General features: G+C 36.5%; 1 protein-coding gene across 1 annotated transcript in view; it reads right to left on the bottom strand.

The window, feature by feature from the left end:
- The window catches only part of NDUFS4 (NADH:ubiquinone oxidoreductase subunit S4), a 71,071-nt gene that overhangs the window by 43,933 nt on the left and 11,757 nt on the right, over positions 1–15,381 (bottom strand). The gene's annotated exons all lie outside the window — the stretch shown is intronic.

Below are 15,381 nucleotides of genomic sequence, written 5' to 3'. Positions count from 1 at the left end.
GGTTAAAATAGAATATTAAGTCAGAAATAAGGGGCACACTGAAACCTCTATGATCCTATTAACCAATGTCACCCCAATATAGTGTTTAAAATACTAAAACAAAGAAATAAAAGGGGCACAGAATCTAGCTCCTTTATATTAGCATCTTCCCACAATCACCCCAAAGAAATTAAAGCTAACAATTTTTTTTATGTCATGTATACATTACATTCTGTACTAGTGAACTGTCATAGCTATTACTATTTGTGACAATATACATTTTAGAGTTTTCCAAAATATTAAGCAATCCTATGTAGATTTCTCTTTCAAAAGTAAGAGAGTATATACAAGTATAACTCAATATTCCAAAGCAACTGAATATATAGTATTCAGCTCTGCAATATAATCACTATCATTATTTTGATGCAACACAGTCAACAATAACTAATACAAAATTTCAACAGGTACAATGTACAGCAGCCCCTCCTTATCCACAACCTTCCTTTCCATGGCATCAGCTCCCTGCTGTCAACCCCAGTCCAAAATTATTAAGTGGAAAATTCCAGAAATAAACAATTCATAAGTTTGAAATTATACACCATTCTGAGTAGCATGATGAACCCTAGCCTTCCTGCCCAGGACATGAGTCATCCCTTCGCCCAGCATAGCGAGCCCCCTTCGTCTGTCACACAGGCACGGGTGTCACCTCACATCATCACAAGAAGAAAGGCGAGTCCAGCACAGTAAGATATGTTGAGAGAGAGAGAGAAACCACACTCACATAACTTTCATCACAGTATATTGTAATGGTTCTATTTTATTAATAGTTATTGTTGTTCATTTCTTACTTTGCCTAATTTATAAAGTAAACTTTATCATAGATATGTATTAATAGCAAAAAACAGGGGACCTCCTTGTGGATCAGAGGGGGGACTACTGTACAGAGCTCTACAGAATATCTATTTACTAATAACATCACTTAAAGATAATTCATAATACAAAAGGCTTTTTGCTTTATGAACACATTATTTTTTTGAAATCTGTCACTTATTTCCCAAAATTAATATAATTCTTTATCACTGCAAATATGCTGCTCAGAAATACCAAATACACTAACATAAAAATTACTTTTAATTACTTATACAGAGAGTTAAAATACATGTTCTGGTTGTTATAATACTTTTTTAAAAGTATAAATAAGCACCTTTTAAAATCCCTTTGCTATGGAAATCATTAAGAACAATAACATGACAATAAAAGCATTTTGAATACTTTTAACCAAATCCATATAGTTCAAGAAAAAAAATTAGGTAATAAGAAAACCCCAGAGAACTTGAAATATTAGAAATATTAGAAAATATAGCTACATTTTAAGAAAATAAAGCCACATAATTCCTCTAATGAAGTGTTAGATCAAAATAGTGCAAATTATTAGATCAAAGTTCTATAATCCAGCCCTGGCCAGGTTAGCTCAGTTGGTTGGAGAGTTCGTCCTGATAAGCCAAGGTTATGGGTTCGATCCTCCATCAGGGCTCATACAAGAAGCAACCAATGAATGCATAAATAAGTGGAACAACAAATTGATGTTTCTCTTGCTCTCCCCCTTCTCTCCCTCTCTAAAATGAATAAAAATTAAAAAACAAAAAACCTCTATAATCCAAGAACTGTGCAATTTTGGACTACACATCGGATTTAAACAATTTTCTCTTAAATTATATAATAAAATCTTATTGTATATTAGTCATAGCCCAAAATAAACATATACTTTAAGAATATTTTTTATAATTTTAGATTAACCTCCAACTAATCATAAAATAAAGCTACTATATCATTTTCTATAAACAGACATTATAAACAAATACACAGACAAAATACTCTCATATTTTTATCAGACTATATTTGAAAGGTAACACAATAAAAGATATAAGATGTTAAGTAAAGTAATACTAGCAGAAAGAATTTAAAAGCACAATTAAAACTTTTTATAGGGAAAAACTTTTAAGATAGGCTAGGTTACAAAGAGATCATAGATAGGAATTTTTGACAATATATTCATATAATTTATTTCAGGAAAAAACTGCCTAAGTAAAAAAGCACACATAATATATGTGTGTATATATGCATTTATGTAGGGCAAAGGGGAGGGGTCACTTAAGTAACTGCTCCCTAAACACAGGGACAGCAATTATTTTTTAAAAATCAAATCTCAGATGTGGAAAAAAATTTTCCTCCAACTGTAGATAGTTAAGGTAGCAAGGATCCAGAGTTCATTACGAACATAGCATTTAATTTGTTATACCTACAAAATATCATCTACACTTAAATTTATATTAAATGTAAATTATATAGCAAATATCTACTTGCTGATTAGCTTATAAAAAGTCTTTTCAATGAAATGGTAGGAGTAAAGGCAACATTTTAAATAATATTAGAGTATAAAAACATTATTAAACAAGATACAAAACCCAGAAAGTATAAAGGAAAAATGACAGAAGCTACTACATAAAAACTTCTATACCTAAGAAGCTGTAAATGGAGAAAAGACATTAGAAAATATTTTCAAAATAAGAAAGAAAAGGCTCAATACCCAAAATAGGTAAAAGAGCTTCTACAAATCAGTAAGTAGGGATAATTCTTAAGTTTCAAAAGATGGAGTCAAACAATGAGAAAGCAAACCACCTAATTAAAAATGGGAAGAATACTTGAAAAGACATTTATCCAAAGATCTACAAATAGCCAATAACACAGGAAGACATGGTCAACATTACTAAGCACTAGGGAAATGCAAATCAAAACCACAATGAGACACTGCTTCATATATATTACTAAAAAAAATTAGTGTTGGTGGGATATAAAGAAATTAGAACCTTCATACATTACTGATGGGAATATAAAATCATGCAGTTGCCATGAAAAACAGTATGGTGGTTCTTAAAAAAATTAAACAGAATTACCATATGATCCAGCATTCCACTTCTGGGTATATACCCAGAAGAACTGAAAGGAGTACTGGGATATCTGTACACCAATTTCATTGTAGCATTATTCACAGTAGCCAAAAGCAAGCATTGCCAAAATATTAGTAATCAGATTTTACTGGGCAATGTATCATAACACTAGAAAGTTAAGTGCATACGTAGAGGTGACTAATCTTCAGTCATTAGTAAACAAATGGTAATTTTACTTCACTACTTAGTACCCATTTTTGAGAAACTCAGAAATTTTATTTGCCTCAGGAGTTTACCTATCCACTCATTTGTTTTGTTAGCTGGCCTGTTCACATTTCTAGGTCTCTTAAGTGTCAACATTAATTCTAAGCCCATAGGATAAACTCTAAGGGCTGTGACTGTTATTATCAATTATCATTATTACAGTGTACAAGTCTTTTATTATATTTACTTTTTCTGTAAAGTTTCCTGTAAGAAAATGATATGGATATCAAGAGATCTTATTTCTAACTCTGGTTTTACTACCTACTAGTTGTGTCTATGAGCAAATCACTTAACCTCTCTGCATTTCAATTTCACTCTTTGTAAATTTGTAAAATGAGAACTTGTTGCTCTCAAGTTTCATTTAGTGATGAGTTTGTGATTCTAATAAGTGGAACTGAGTACAGTTCTAGTTTAATAATCCCCTATGGAAATGCTACATAATAATTTCTCAACTCATCATCTGTTTTTCTGTAAAAACCTAAGGAGTTACAACTTTCAAGAACATACACACTGCATTTGTTTATCCCGTCATCTGCTGGTGGACAGTTGGGCTGTTTCTGCTGAAGACGCTCATGTGCATGTTTTTGCAACTCATTTGGGTAAATAAATCCCTAAGAACACAATTGCTGGACTGTATGTTCTAATGAACAAAATGAACTAACAAGCAAAATAGAGACAAACTGACAGCTGTTGGGGGGGAGGCTGGGGGGTAGGGATTGAGCAAAAAGAAAAAGGCGAGAACTCATGGACACTGATGGCAGTGTGGTGACTGCTGGGGGAGGGGGAGGAGGGAATGGGGCGATGGGAGGAGGCAACACAGTGTACAGATGATGTGTTGTGGAACTGCACACCTGAAACCTACATAATTTTGTTAACCAGCGTCACCCCAATACATTCAATAAAACGGAGAAAAAAAAGACTTTGTTTAGCTTTGTAAGAAACTGACAAACTGTCTTCAAAAGTGGTCGCACATTGTGCACTCCCACCAGCATTACAAGACTTACTGGTCATCTCATTCCTACCAGTGTTTGGTGTTGTCACTGTTTGGGATTTTACCTGTTTTAATAGGTGTGTAGTGGCATCTCAGTGTTTTAATTTTCAATTCCCTGATGACTTACAATGTTAAGGCACCTTTTCATATGCTTATCTGCCATCTTCATATCTTCTTTGGTGAGGTGTTCGTTCAGACCTTTTGCCTATTTTTTAATTAAGTTGTTTATTTTCTTATTGTTGAATTTTAAGAGTTCTTTGTATATTGTGGATACAAGTTCTTTATCAGATATGTGGCAAATATTCTCTCTGCAGGTCTTTCCATTCTCTTAAAATGCCTTTCACTGAGAAGTTTATCATTTCAATAAAGTGCACTCATCTGTTTTTTCTTTCATGGATTGTGTGTTTGGTGTTGTAGCTAGAATCTCAGCAGCAAACCAGTTACCTAGATTTTCTGTTATGTCATCTTCTACAAGTCTGGTAGTTTTGTTTCTTACATTTAGGCCTATGATCCATTTTGAGCTAATTTTTATGGAGGTGCAAGGTCCAGTTCCACTTGTTATTGAAGAGGTTATCTTTCCTCCACTGGACTGCCTCTGCACCTTTCCCAAAGCTCTGTATTTGACTGTGTACGAGTCTATTTCTTGGCTACCCATTCTGCCCACTGCTGTGTTTGCTCCTTCGCTCATTCCACACTGTCTTGTCGCCGTGGCTCTGCGCTAAGGCTGATGTGTCAGTCCTCTGGCTTTGCCATTCTTCACAATTATGTTCATATTTGGGGCCTTTTGACTTTCTATATATACTCAGAATATGTTTCTTATTATCTACAGAGTAGCCTCTGGGGTTTTGCCTGGGCCTGCACTGAATCCTTCGATCAAGCCGGGAAGAACTGACCTCTTACGAATACTGAGTCTTCCCATCCATGTACATTTATTAGGATCTTTTTATATTTTTTCATCAGTGTTTTCTACATATACATCTTGCAAATACTGTTTTTAACCCTTCAAATATACTCTTCAAGAGACTTAATAGTGAAAAAATAAAAATAAACCATGTGTACTGGAAAACAGTATCTGAATAAAAATAATATTCCTGTCTCAAAGTTTCAACACTATCTCCCTTTGAAGCAAAGTAACCTTATCAATACGAATAGCAAAACTCTAGCATCATTATAGCAGTCTGAAAACACGACTCCAAATCTTTTGACAACCCCCTCCCTCCCTCCCAGCAAGAGCCAGAGGTCTCTGTTCCCCTCTCCTACAATCTGACCTCTGGGACTGCTGAACCAATACACTACAAAAGTGAGGCAATGCATGTTTCCAGGCACAGGCATTAAACACCGGCAGCTTGCACTTCCTGTCTCTGAGAACATTGTTTCCTGGGACATTCACTCCTGTAAACCAGCCACCACATCATGAGGATATCCAAACTGCCCCACAGGGAGACCCATCTGAAGAGGAAGCAGCAGCCACACCACTTGGCCAGCTGTGTCAGTGAGCTGCAGGATCTCTAGCCCAAGCTAAGCCATCCCAGCAGACATCATATGGAGCAGAGATAAGCTTCCCTGCCAAACCTGGCCCAAACTGCCGATATGTGAGCAAAACAAGTGATTGCTGTTGTTTCAAGCAAGGGAGTGCTGGGGTAGTCTGTGTCTAACTATAGATAGCAAAAACGTTCCTGTAAATAATTGAATATGGCTTTATAAACATTAAAACTGAACCAGAAACTTCAAAGAACCAGAAATGATCTGCTGGACTTCTAGACAAAGTAAAATTTCTAATCCAATAGAAATTATCAATTAATCCTCGGCCTTTCATTAAAGCCAATTATGTTTGTTGTCAATTTATTGCAAATTGAATTAACCCAAATTCACATTAAGTCAGCAAGTGTTCAGTTCCATACTAAACCATAAGAAAATATGAATAAGACTTCTAACTGGAATAATAAAATAATAATATATATGTAGTCTCTACGTCACAGTAACTATCTCAGACTTAAATTGTGTAGATATCTGGGCGCTGGCCAGAAGTTCAGTTGGTTAGAGCATTGTCCCAATGCCCCAAGGCTGTGGGTTTGCTCTCTGGTCAGGGCACGTCTAAGAATCAACCAACGATGCAACCACAAATCCATGTTTCTCTCTCTCTCTCTCTCTCTCTCTCTCTCTCTCTCCCCCTTCCTCTTTCTCTCTCTAAAATCAACCAATAAATTAAAATTTCAAAAAATGCTTATATTGCCCTGGCTGGTGTGGCTCACTTGGTTGAGCCACCATGCACCAAGACATTGCAGGTTCAATTCCCAGATGGGGCACGTGCCCAGGTTGCAAGCTCAATCCCTGGTACGGGGTGTGCAGGAGGCAGCCAATAGATATTTCTCCCTCATCGACGTTTCTCTTTCCCTCTCTCTCTCAAATCAATAAAAATATATATTTTTAAAAAATGTTGATATTGGGTCAAGCACCTTCAAGCTGGTCTTGAAACTTTTCAGTATCTTGAAACAACAGAGAAAATTTAAAATGCCTTTAACATACTGTACTCGCTAGAGAGAAACGGGAAAGAACGAACTGTTACTGGGAAAAATAAAGCTGAGGGATCAAGGGTCTACTTTAATATTCTGGAAATTATGTGAAGTAAAAGGAAAGAGATCCTACAAATGCTTCAAGTTCAATGGAAATAACTGAAGAAACTTTATATCCACTCACAAATAAGTTCTCTGATTCTAATTCAGACTTATCGCAATAATTTCTAATCTTTATGTACAGTACTTAACAATATCTTTAAATGTGCAACTGGTCAAGTCAATAAAAAGCAATAATCTCCTGCTCACAGATGTCCTTTCCCCCATTCTTCTGAGCCAGGTGGGACTTGCAGCGGGACCTAAGAGCAACTGTGCCTCTGGACACAACTCAAGCCAAAACCTTAAACTAACCCTTTGAGAGTCATCCAACAGACGAAGGAAGGATTTGTGCAAGAGCGTAGGGTCATTACGCTCACATCCCCGACTCTGAAGCGATCCTGAGGAGCAACACGGAGGAGACAGTTGGCAAGGCTTACAAGTGTGGTACCAGAGGAACGGAGAGTGTGATGGAAAATGTCAAGGACAGGAGGAAACACCCCAGTTAGAGACTAGGTGTCGAAATAAACAGAATAGGTGAAATAAAGGGAATAAGGGATACAAATCCCTGGCAATGATAATATCTGTATTACAAACCACCACAGAGTACGAGCAGCCCCCTCCAGCACAGGCTGAATTACGGGGCCCTGGAGGGGGCGCCTTCAGGGAGGAGCTGACTTACTTGTTCTCTGGCATGTCTTGTAAATAACTGGAAGCAAATTTTCCACAAAGATGTCAATTATTAATCTACAAATTAAATATAATAATTAAAAATTCCAACAGAATTTTTATAAAATTAAATGATTGTCACAGGGAAGAAAAAATTCACAAAAATAACCAAGAAAATCTGAAAAACAATTACAAGGAAGGATCTGCCTTGCCAGCTAATATGATACAGTAATTAAAATATGGTATTAGCACAGGCACAGATAGACAGATCAAATACACGGTAGAGGTCAGAATATAAAACCAGACTCTACAGATCTATAAATGCATTAAATAATAAAATTGCAGCTTCAAATCAGTGGTGAAAGGCTAGACTATTCAACAAATGATACTGAGACAACTGGCTGCCCTTTCGTAGAAGAAAAATGTTTGAATCTTCAAAAAATATTTACGTCATATACCAAAGAACTCTAGATGGATCGATACACACACAAGCACATTGTGCTGCACATGCAAATCACTGGAATAAAACATAAGACTTCTTTATAAGTTTCAAAAAGAAAAGTTGTCTTAATCAAGACATAAAACCCACAAGCTATGAAAGAAAAACAACTTCTGGATCACAAAAGGCACTGTAAACTAAGTAAGGAAACATCAGAGGCAACAGGTACAGTATGCATGGCGGATAAGACTAATATCTAAAATATACTAAAGAACTTAGAAACCAGGACAGAAATCACCCAAAAAAGGGGGAAGAGTAGATACAAACTGGGTAGATATTAATACCAACTACATCAATAATCACTTTAAAGGACCATGGTCTAAATATACTAACTGAAGAGAGGATGTGTCAATATGGATTAAAAAACCAGGACCCAACTTTATGTTACCTAAAAGAAGCTCACGTTAAATATAAAGACACAGACAGAGTAAAAGTAAAGAGGAGAGAAAGATACACCAGGCTAAGAGTAATCAAATCTTACTGCAGTAGTTATTTTATTCTCAGACAAAGTGCACTTCAAAACAAAAGCAAAAATTATCAGGAATAACAAACAGCATTGCATGGAGAAAAAGGGGTCAATTTTCCAAGAAGACATGAACAATCCTTGAGGTACGTAAGCCAAACAAGAGAATGTTAAAATATGTGAGGCAGAAGCTGAAAGAACTCTCTGCAAGGAGAAACAAACAAATCCATCAGGAGAGCTGGAGACGCAACACTCCTCTAACAGTAACTGACAGAGCCAGCGGGCGGGGTGTCAGGGAGGACATAGTTGAACGGAGCAGCCCCATCCATTAACTGGACTTAACTGACACTTATGGAATACTTCATCCAACAACAGCAAAAGACAGATTCTTAAGCTCGCATGGAACATTCACCACGCTAGGCCACATCCTGGGCTGTAGAACACACCTTAACAATGTAAAAGAACAGAAATCATACAATGCATGCTCCCAGTCAACAGCAGAATTAAGCTAGAAATCAGTAACAGAGAACTGGAAGATTCCCAATTACTTGGAGATTTAAAAACATACTTCTAAATAACTTCTGAGTCAAAGAAGAAACCTCAAGAGAAATTAAAAAATATTTTTAACTAAAAATAAAAGTACAACTTTTAAAAATGTGTGAGGTACAGCAAATGTTAGTAAAGTCCAAATTAATAATCTAAGTTTCCATCACGGGAAACTATAGAAAGAGAGCAATATAAACCTAAGGCAAACAAGAAAAAAGAAAATTACAGCACACACACACACAGCAGTTCTATACACACACACATAAAGCACCCAGACTCGTCAAATTCACAGAGACGGAAAGGAGAGTGCTGGGTGGGAGGATAATGGAGAGCTATTGTGTAGCAGTCAGAGGTTCAATTTTGGAGGAGGGAAAAAGTTCTGAAGATACATGGTGGTGACGGCTGCGCAACAATATGAATATGCTTAATGTTACTGAACTACACCTCAAAATGATTAAACGGTACCTTTTTATTATGTCTATTTTACAATTAAAATTAAAAAGAATATGCCCCGTGAAAAAACTGCTGAATGCTGGTTTACACCACCAATAAAGAGGAACACACACAAGCTGGTCAGAGCTGAAGAAGAGCCACACTGTGCTCAGAGAAAGCCTCTTCACGTACGCACACAGGATTGCTGTGTGTGTGTCGCTCTTCATGAACTTTTAGAAGACCAAACTGAAGCTGTTGAACTTCAATATGATTATTTATTTGTATACTCACATAGCATATTTTCCCAAATTATACACTTTTTAAAAAATGTCTAGTGCCTATGTGATGTAAAATAAGTGATACTTTGTTACCACACTTAACACCAATTACCCATCACTGCATTGGCACCATTATTCAACACATTTTGCATAAAAATAGTTGAGAATTTTGAATCTTCACTAATAGACTTGTTACAAATAAGCACGAAGAGCATATCTTCACTATATTTATGAAAATGTAATGCACAAAACAAAAGGAAAAGCAAGCCCAGATGAACCCATCCACTCCTTTGGTCAAATAAGAAACTACTGGACACTTCCAATTATCCATCCAGTCCACTTTTCAGCATCAAGATCCTCAATTTAATCGCAGTAGGATTACTTCAGAGCTATCTAGTTAGCATCTTGTCAGAAAATGATTCTACTAATTAACATTCTCTATGTTCCCCTCAAGGTGTCAGTCATTTTGGCTGTGCACCAATATTCCAGCTTCCCCACCAACCACGTGGTGAGATTACAGCCACCGCTCTCTCAAGTCCAGTGTGGGCACATGACTTACGTCAGCCAATGAAATATCAGAGGAAGTGACACTAGCAGAAGCATTAAGAGTCACTGCACAATTATCTGTAGCTTTTCCTCTGTCCGAGCAGTCTGGGTCCCCGGGAGAGGACAAGTGGAGGGCCAGAGCTCCCAGCAAGGGACATGCAGCAGGAACAAGAAATAAATGTTTGTTGTTTTAAGCCACAGATATTTTGGGGTTTACATCTTGACTGATACAGCTTAATAAGCAATTCTCGATCTGTGTACTTTTCTAGGGAATGCCATACAAGGCCTTAAGCTGTACAATGTCTGTTTCACATTGATTGTTTGAGGTCGGGAGTATTATAGATTGAGTTTACTATTTTCAAGTGAATCAAGATGTCACTCGTAAAAAGCTACATTTTTGGTCTTTAAGGGCAACATAATTTATTTTCTTATGCCTTCAAAGCTTAGGTGTCAAAATCCATTAGATAATTGCTTCACACCAGCTTAATACCATGTTTTGCCTTGGACAGCTCACCTCATTTTTTAAGAAGGCTGCGCATTTTACCTTCACCTCGAAGCATCTCAACTCGTTGCTTATTTGCTTCAATTTAGGAATCTTTTCCTTTAAAACTTCTAACTGCCATAAAACCACTGGAATCATGTTTGTATCATAAATATATTTAAAATGAAATAAACAATACATTTGATCACACACAAAAAATGCTGAATTTATAGGACATGAGAGCTAAACAGGCCAGCATCCACCATCTGGCAATGTTACATGCGAGAGAAAGCTAGCTGGTAGGTGTTTACTCTTCAGTTCAAAGACGGTATGTCCGTCGGCAAACCTGGCACTCTTGGGCAAACTATTTTTTAAAGGCTGATGATTACACGATTAAAAATATATTTAGAAGAAAAAAATCACCAGCATACATAGATGTTTTTTAACTTCATGAAACAATTTGGAAACAGCAGACCCATGTTAAAATTCTGGATCTGCCACTTAAGAGCAATGCGATCTTGAACAAATTACTTCACAACGCTGCACTTCAATTTCCTTGTCTGCAAAAATGAGGATAATAATACCTCCTAGAATGACGGGGAGAATTAAATAACATGCTAAGTAATTGGCATGGAGGGTTCATTTCGTTTCCTCTAGTAATACACATGACCAGTTTGCTTAGTGGCAACAGAGGAAAGGGAACCCTGAAAACACTAACAAACACTTCTTTTCCAGATTTTCTCTAAAAAATGTGCACAGCCAACTTTTCCTTTTCTGTCCAGTTAACCACAAAGTGCTCTCAAACCCACTGTTCTACTTCTGTCAACCCCTCTTCCCTGTTCTATGTAACAGTCCCCTAACTGGCCTCCGCTTCCACACAGCCAAGAAATTACAACCAAGCACGCCGCTCCTCTGCCTAAAATCCTTCACTGGCTATCGGGAACTTATCTCAAGAAATGAAAGTATTTAGGGAGCAAGTACCATATTTATAATTTACTTTCAAATAGCTTAGGAAAAAAATATGTTTATATGTGCATTTTGCTCATATACACACATGTGCGTATACACTCCCACACCTGCATTTTGCTCATCTTTTACACACGCGACGCATAAAGGCAAAAGTAGCAAACCCAGCCAAATAGTAACAACGTCCACTCTAAGTGGTGGGTTTATGGATTCCCTGTACTCATTTTTGCATGTGTGAATATTTAAGTAAGTTGTAAAATTAAAAGCAAAATGAAAAATATGATGATCTGCTTCATTTGCAGAAAATGGGAAAGAATAAGAATGTATTTGCTTGAATGTGCACAAACTCCAAGCATAAGAAACTAGTAGCAAGAATTCCTTGGGGGTGGGGCGAGCAGTGGTCAACGAGCAGATGGGGTCAAAGATGAGAGGAGGACCCGTGCACATAATTCACCTACATACACAGAACTCTACGACTATGTTATCTATTCAAAATAGTACACTGAAAAGTGATGTTGACCACATTTTTACTCACTGCATATGGTTACCATGATGATTAAATGAGACAACATATATAAAGCTTTTGTAAGTACTTGGCACTTGGTCAAGGCTCAATAAATGTCAGCTAGTCCAGCTGTTGAAGTAAGAAAAAACATCTTCAGTATTAATAGTACCATCTAATGTGTACAAGTTAATTTTAATCTATACCTTTTGGGGATGGTCAGTTATGGTCTCCAGAAGAGGCTACTTACAGACATAAACTTCAAATACTGTTATCAAAATTTGTATCATAAGATTCTTTTTATTGGCATAAATCAAGACTGAAATTATTTTTCCTTGATAAATGAGTGGTATCTGAAAAACTGCATGGACACCACTGAACAAGGCCACAACACAGCAGGCTCAACTGCTAGAGCCTTAGACCAGCCCTCAAGGTCTAAAGCTCGGGCTGGGCCCGAGAACTCCCACTTCAAGAAAGACACCGCTGCCTGCCTTCACCAGTCCTGTCGTCTGCCTCCTGCTACTGTTTACCATCGGTGTGCCAGCATTCTCATCACAGGGCCTGTGACCACCTGGTCAGGGAGGCCCCTGGTGTCTGACCTGACCACAGACCATTCCTCTCACCAAAATTTATCACTAGCCTTTATAGTTTACCAATGTCTCAGCTCATGGGACAACTGAGAAGATGAAATGGGATATGAATGATGAGCTCCTGATATATTCCAGGTAAAATTATTAGCAATCATTATTATTTTTGAGAAAGGAATGTTGTTAAACTAACAATAAGATTCTATTTAGATGTTTTAAGTTTTTATTAACTTAACCCAGAAATTGATGCCAATTCTAAGACATGGATTCAACTACAAAAAAATGTTCAGATTAAAAATAACTAAACAATAATTAATTTCCCTAAATAGCTACAGTATTTGTTTGCTATCTCTGACCTATTTTAGAGCAACCAGCTTTTGAAATAAGGAACAAATCAAAGAAAGATTCAGCAATAAATTAATGTAACTATAGGTGAGTTCTTAATAAAAGGAAAACTGAAAATACTAGTTAGCAAAGCAGTGTCCCTTTGAAATACAATATTTTAAAAAAATAATTCATGCCTATAAACTGGAGAGACCTATTAATTTGTTTAAATCAATTCAAAATAATTTTAAAAATAAGTGTAAAATACAGTCTAGACTTCATCACCTCATAAATGTAGCACAACAAAATATACACATACAAGGACACAAAAGGCCAGGTAAGTGTGAAGACACACCCTGCACCTCCTGGGGGTTAGCCGGATGAAGACAACAGCCACCTGTGGTCAGTGGACAGCTTCACGGGCCTTCACACCACTGAAGAGAAGCTCAACTAGCACTACGAGGCTTAGCCACATAAAGTCCCAAACTGGACTGCTCAACCTGAACAGGGTCATTAAAACTCCCACTGGCGTCCCTAAGCAAAGTGCTTAACCAAAACACCTAAGTCTACCACTGTAGATAAATATTGTCAGAATTATAAACACAATTTGATTTCAATCGCAAAACTAACACAATCAGTAAGACAATGAGATATGTAACCAGTACTTTTTCCAGTGACTTTCCAAAACATTCCACCTTTTAAAATATATTCACCTAAAGATTTGTTTTAGAAATTAAAGTATAATTGACACATAACAGTACATTAATTTCAAGTGTATAAGATAAGGATTCCACATTTGTAGCTACTGTGAAATGATTACCACACTAAGTCTAGTTACCATCCATCACCATACAGTTACAATTTTTTTTCTTGTGATGAGAACTTTTAAGATCTTCTCTCTTAGCAATATGTTATACAGTATTATTAACTATAATCACTATGCTGTACCTAAAGATGTTGTTACCCTTAAGATATTTTGGCTATGCTGATGAATATCCAACCAGTCAATAAAATACTCTTTGAAGAGATGTTTGAAAAATCTAGAAGAGTTAATACTTATTGACTACAAAATAATGTATCTATGTTCAAAGGTCCAGGTGGACTCTGCTGACCATATACATTTAAGAATGTATACCAAGATTCTAATTCCTATTCTCAATTCACCAATCATCTATTAAAACATCTATGTCTTCTGCATAATGCTACACCCAGTAGCTGGCTTTAAAGACTTCACTGGGGGAAGGCAGACACACAAGCAATAATTCAATGTCACTGCTCTGAATGCTAGTGGTAATTTCTATAATAATGGTATACAACAAGGTGTTTTGCTATTTGAGGAGGAACAACTGTGCACTGGGGAGAGAGGGGTGTGGTGGGATGCACAGGATGGTCAGGAAAAACTTCCTTATCAACGTGGCCTGTGCTGTCCACTTTGTTTCCATTGAGTATCCACTGTTACAGGATTGAGAAGGGAATTTTAAAAACATATGGCATATTAATTCACATCTAGTGCCTATTATGTGTGGTACAGTCTTGACAAACATGTTCATAGTTTATTTTTAAATTAGGTATAACACCACAAAGCCAGTAGTTTAGATTTTGGTTTAAAAGTCATGAATTCTTTATTTTTTAAAAAATGTTTATTTTTCCACCAATGCTTCCTATTGTGTCTCCTCTCAACTCCCTTCCAGTAAATTAAACAAAATGGGAAAATTTAACAGTATTTACAATATTCCAAAATGCCTTAAACCCTAATAGATTCCATTTTTATTTGCTTTTATTTCTAAAATAAATAAAATTAAACAAATTTTACTAGTTAAGTACAATCATTTGGTTTAATGTGGACTACAACAGCAGAATGTTAATCCTCGATCTCAAAGTCAGGGTTTATTCTGTGTATCGAGCACTTTGCCATTCCAACATCCACAGCGTAATAGCCACATAACTATCTATTACAGAAAAAAAGTTACTTTACCCATGGCAATTACTTAAATTTACAATACATTTCCATCTTTCCTATTATTTCTTTGATGGAAAACTTTAAAGTCCTAGTAAAATCCCAAACTGCACAAAAACCTTCCTGACAGAATCCCACTCAGTTTTACTCCGTAAGACAGAGTCTGCAACACTATGATCTGATAAAAGGCAGAGGCAGGGAAAAGCATGAACCTGTAAGTCATCATTTTTCAGTGACCTATGACAGCGCTGTGCATGGCAGCTACATTTAAAACCCACGTAGTATATAACAAGGAAAACAAATATCTCAAATGCTATCCAGCTTAAGAAGATGCTGTGAA

Source organism: Miniopterus schreibersii (assembly GCF_964146895.1).
Source record: "Miniopterus schreibersii genome assembly, chromosome: 3".
Lineage (NCBI taxonomy): Eukaryota > Metazoa > Chordata > Mammalia > Chiroptera > Miniopteridae > Miniopterus > Miniopterus schreibersii.
Note: the sequence above shows the minus strand (reverse complement) of the source record. Positions and strands in the feature narration are given on the sequence as shown.